At 33.6% G+C, this 5,194-nt stretch overlaps 1 protein-coding gene across 1 annotated transcript in view; it reads left to right on the top strand.

Annotated features, from left to right (window-relative positions):
• The first annotated feature begins 454 nt into the window (after positions 1 to 454).
• The window catches only part of LOC125026708 (LIM domain-binding protein 2-like), a 260,565-nt gene continuing 255,825 nt past the window's right edge, over positions 455 to 5,194 (top strand). Inside the window, exon 1 of the mRNA XM_047615345.1 lies at positions 455 to 586. The gene's annotated coding sequence lies outside the window, so the exon portion shown is untranslated. The remainder of the gene's footprint in view (positions 587 to 5,194) is intronic.

The raw sequence follows: 5,194 nt of genomic DNA on the forward strand, positions 1-5,194 counted from the left end.
TCTCTCTCTCTCTCTCTCTCTCTCTCTCTCTCTCTCTCTCTCTCTCTCTCTCTCTCTCTCTCTCTCACTCTCACTCTCACTCTCTCTCTCTCTCTCTCTCTCCCTCTCTCTCTCTCTCTCTCTCTCTCCCTCTCTCTTTCCGCGCACGTTTTTTTCTTTTTTCTAAGCGGGGTTGCGCATCCCGTTCGTCACTTGTTTTTTCCCCTTTGTGATCGTCGATAGCGGAAAGAGTGCGATCAGCCGGCAAGGTAAACAAACCTCATTTATGCCCTTTTATAATGGTAAGGAGACTGTTTACACGTCTTTAATTAAATTTAGTACCTAGAATGATCTTTAATCTGTGTGTCGAGATGAGCCAAGGTGGAAAGAAGGATGAGGAAAAAGGGGAATAAAAGGGGAATAATTGGAGTGACTTCGCCTTTTGACTTGTTCGATGTTTCGGTCGTTGGCTTCGGCTTAAGGCAAATGTCAATGGGGGGGAAAAAAGAGAATTTCCCTTATACCCCTATTTTCCTCATCCCTCTTTGCCTCCGCGGCGCTCTTGGGAGGAAGGCCGTGTTCCAAGCCTTTTGGAAAGGGGCAAGAGGTGTGTAGGAGTATAATAATAGTAGGCGGAGATGGACTTAGAAGGGAAAAAAGGATGATGCAGATTTGACCTCTGGGGGAGAGGAAAGGGGGGGGGGGGGGAGGCGGAGGAGGCTGGTGGAAATTTAGAAATAGTTTATAAATATTGCCTTATTATGTGTGCTAGAGCCTCTGAGTCGTTTGGTTGGGGTGGAAATGTTTTAAAGGGCTTTTTTTTTGAGGGGGGAAAAAGATGATGGAGGATTGGCCTTTGGGGGGAAAGTGGAGAGGGGGGGAGAGCTGATGGAAATTGAGAAAAATAAATAAAGCGAGTAAATGGTAGATAATGCACTGTCACATCTCCTACTGCTGTCATTAGATATTAAATAAACAACTATTGCCACAATTATGATAATGTGTTGTACAAAATGAGAGCTGTTCTCATTCCTGTTTTTATTATGCTGTACTTGCAGCTGCTAATATGATCTATTTTTACAATCTCACATCTGCTTTGTATAAATGACCAAGATCTTTACCTTATTTCTCCGTTTTTCAGTGCTGAGGAAAAAAAGTTTTAAAAAACAATTAGATATTTGATTTTACAGAGGCAATTCTTCCTCTTGCATGCATTTAATCGGAGTAGAAAGCTGGTGTTGCAAAAGTAGCATAAGAAAATCTCTGATTTGCAGTCATGTAGTTAACATGGAACTGAAATCATATACCTACACAAAACTAGATTGATTAACTTTCAGAGATATTAAAGTTTAACATCTGTGCCTGATTTTATAGACTTGAAGGTGCGTGAAGTTTGCATTGCTCTTTTAGACTGTATTTCTTGCTGTGGTTTCAGATTCCTCCCAGTTTGTATTTGTAACTGATATCCGATTTTCCCTTGTTACCATTTGTGGCATTTAGGATTCTTGTATTTTTCATAGTAAAGAATTATTTTCTAGTGAATGCTATATGCAGTATTTTCTGCGAGGACAGCCCAATCTGCTGCAGAATCAGTATTTGTGCTTTCCGAGTGGTATGTGCTTTTGAAATGGAAACTATATACGGAAAATTTGAGCAATCATGATTATAACTTCAGAGTAGGGACGAGAACATGTTGCTAGTTTTACTAAACAAGCAAACGTTTAGAGAGACAGAATGGTAAAACTGTAATTACAGGATTCGGAAATAAATGTGCTGGTAGTCCATTTGCTCTTGCAGTCAATTTTTATTCATTTTATTTCAGTTTTTATTTTTTCTGTTGATTTGATTTCATGTATTGCATAGATTCTTTGGAAAAAAAATGCTCTTTCTCTATGGCAATATAACCGTTTGGCTTATGATAATTTTTCACATATTGAGGTTTTGAGCATTCATATGAGTTATCTGTTTAAAGGAATGAAATACTGCATGATTTACTCATATTTATTATTTAGTTAAGATTATTTATAATGGCTAATTGTTTATCATTGTGATAGGAATAGTAATGCATTTTGCCTCCAAGGATATTGAATTATGTGTGAATTACTAGCGAGTGGAAAAAAGTAAAATTAAGTTACTGCAGCAAACCTTTTCATTTTATATTTTTGAATTGTTGTAAATTATATTAAATTAAAAAAAAGAGAATATCCAAAAATTTCTCTTTTTGTTTTGTCTTTGTTTTCTCTTTTTTCTTGTTATTTGGGAATTTATTAGCTCCTTTTTTTATGTACATGGCTATGACATCATTTGATTTTATGATTGAAAACAAAACTCAGCAGTAATGGAAAAGATGGAAGTTGCACCACAAACCATAGAATTACAAGATTGTGCTGTATGCTGTAGAAAAAGAGATTAGTAACTTGCTCCCCTTTTTTTGTTATTGCTTCTCTGTGACTTTTCAAGATTATATGTTTTTTATGTTATCCACAAAATTTTAAAGCCAATTATTAGTAGACATAATCAGGACAGCCAGCCAGCAGTTGTAGAAAGTCATTGCATTCATGGAATATTGTTGTAATGACTGTGGATGGCAGTCAGAATGAATTCTGAATAGATTTATAAATGACATATATATAGTGGAATGATTTCAGTTTCAGACAGACTTATAGTATGGGTACAAGGCCAATGGTATATAGAACTGATAGATTAATTAATTCCATGACATTTTTACCAATGATATTTGTCACAAAATAAAACTTACAAAGATGTCTAAGAAGTGAAATGTATATAGTCTAAAAAGCAAAAAATGGGTCTGATCTTTGGCTATCACATAGACCTCACTGGTTATTTAATGTGGAATAAGGAACCAGGCCAATCTTCTTGCAAGAATCTCTGTGATAGAGATTTGTTAACCTTTATCATTGTCCCAAAAGCATGTTGGTTACAGGGATCACTTGACAGTATGTCTGTCATCTATTTACTTTATAACCTTTTTGTGCTTTACCCAGTACAGCTGGAGATGATATGTACAGACATGCAATGCCTGCTGTGAGTTTAGTTTATTAATTATCTTTACGTATAGATGGCTCGACAAGTACTTAGTCAGCAACGAGCCAATTACTAGTACCACCTATCTCCCCTGTTTACCCATATCCTTGATTCTGGGAAATATTTTCTTTTAACTGTTAGTAATGTTAATAACATCATCATTATAATGTCTTTGTTAATGATAACAATATTGACATTGATAGCATTAGTAAAATTTTCACAAAAAAACTCAAGGAAAGGGAAATCACTGATTGACTAGTGGCAGAGCAGTTATGGAGCCAGCTGTGTATTTAGACATTTCACAAAACAAAGCTACATTACATTTTCTTGGCGGCATTGGATTAATTTGTAACAGTTGTCTTAAACAAAATGTTTCATGGTTCATCAATTTATCAGTTTCATACACTGTACCTAATTAGCTTGTGATCTTTACATGCTAGAGTCATGTGTCGATAGCTTTTTACTTCCTTACAAATTATTTATTTTTATTTATCTGATAGGCATATAATCTGTTCTGATATGAAGAATCAATTTCCTTTAAACATTTTGAATGTCAATGTGGTGTTCTGAATTTACATTATACTTTAATGGAAGCTTAACTCATAATTAGGAAGCATTTATCCTTCACAGTGAGTTGGAATTGTGGCCATTCTTATGTTGTTTAATGCAATATGAATTAGAAGTTGAATACTCTTATGACTCAGGCAATTTTTGTTTCTAACTGATAAAATGTTGAAAATATTATTATTATTGTTATTATTATTATTATTATTATTATTATTATTATTTTAATTATCATCATTATTGTCGTCGTTGTCATGATGCTCATTATTGAAGTCATGCACATTGAGTATTCAATAGCTCAATGAATTAAGGCACTTGAGGAGTACTGATCTAGCTTTCAGGAAGTCGGGCCTGTCTGATTTCACAAGTGATCAGCACCCCATCTGTTCCTAGGTTCCTGGGAGGTGGCAGCCTACTTATAGGTTGAGGCTATCGTGATCTGTCAGCTCGCCTAAAGCAATTTTTTTTAGTGTTTTATGTAGTAATTTGTGTACTTATGAAGGGAAAGTTGAGTTTCATGTGCAAATCTCTATAATTGAGAAGTGGAAAAATGAATAGTAAAAAGGACCTTTATTGGCTTTTTCACCATGTACAATTATATCATACAACTATACCATATGACCTGTAACCATTGGAAGAAAAACAGGAAGGTAAAAAAGTAACAAACAAGCAAATAATAATAATACAATTACAAGATCAACTTTTGATATCTCTTGCCCTGGTTAATTGTCATAGTTAATTATGACAATTATAATATATCATCCTTAATAGGTTAAATACCATTATGATCAAAGAGTTTATGCATCATTTCTGAAGATAGCCTTAGTGTGATATTTTATGGTTTACAGTATGTATAATTCGTAGTTCTTAGTTATTCAGAGGGACCTTAATTTTATGTTGTATATTTTGGAACTCTTCACTGTAGGCCTATATACCTATAAAAGTGAACTGTAATGTAAATGTAATATTTGTAATTGCTGATATCAGAACAGGTTGATTTGTGTTATATGGGAGGATAATTGTCAGGATATATTTATTTGCACTTCATCTGCCATAGAGAATATGTGATTTATAGATATATTGCTTCCAGTGTTTCCCCTTTTTACCAGTCATTAAGGTCATAGGTAGGGAGAGAGGCTTTCTGATAGACCCCCCCATTTATATTAGTGATGTCCATGACTTCATTATTATCATCATCCGCAGTAGTTGCTAAAGTTAGCTCAGTTTTCATTTTATAATCTTTGGTGTTGTTGATGATATTGATGGTATTCATATTAGTTATTATATTGACTAGTCACAGAAATACATGCGCTTATATTTTTATGGGATTATTTGCCATGGACTTGAGTAAAAAAAAAGAATATATATATATATATATATATATATATATATATTTTAGCAATTGTTGTTATTGATATTAGGAAGATGTATCTCTACTGTTACAATTTAATTTTATATTTTTTCCTTTTATTACTGCTTTTTTTTTAATTATCACTTAAAATGTACATAATGATGTTATTGTTATCAGTAATGTTATTGTTATTATTGTTCCTATTATTATCATGAGGAAGAGGATGGGCATTATCATAATTATTATTTTTACTAT

The sequence above is a fragment of the Penaeus chinensis genome, chromosome 6, assembly GCF_019202785.1.
Source record: "Penaeus chinensis breed Huanghai No. 1 chromosome 6, ASM1920278v2, whole genome shotgun sequence".
Taxonomy (NCBI): domain Eukaryota; kingdom Metazoa; phylum Arthropoda; class Malacostraca; order Decapoda; family Penaeidae; genus Penaeus; species Penaeus chinensis.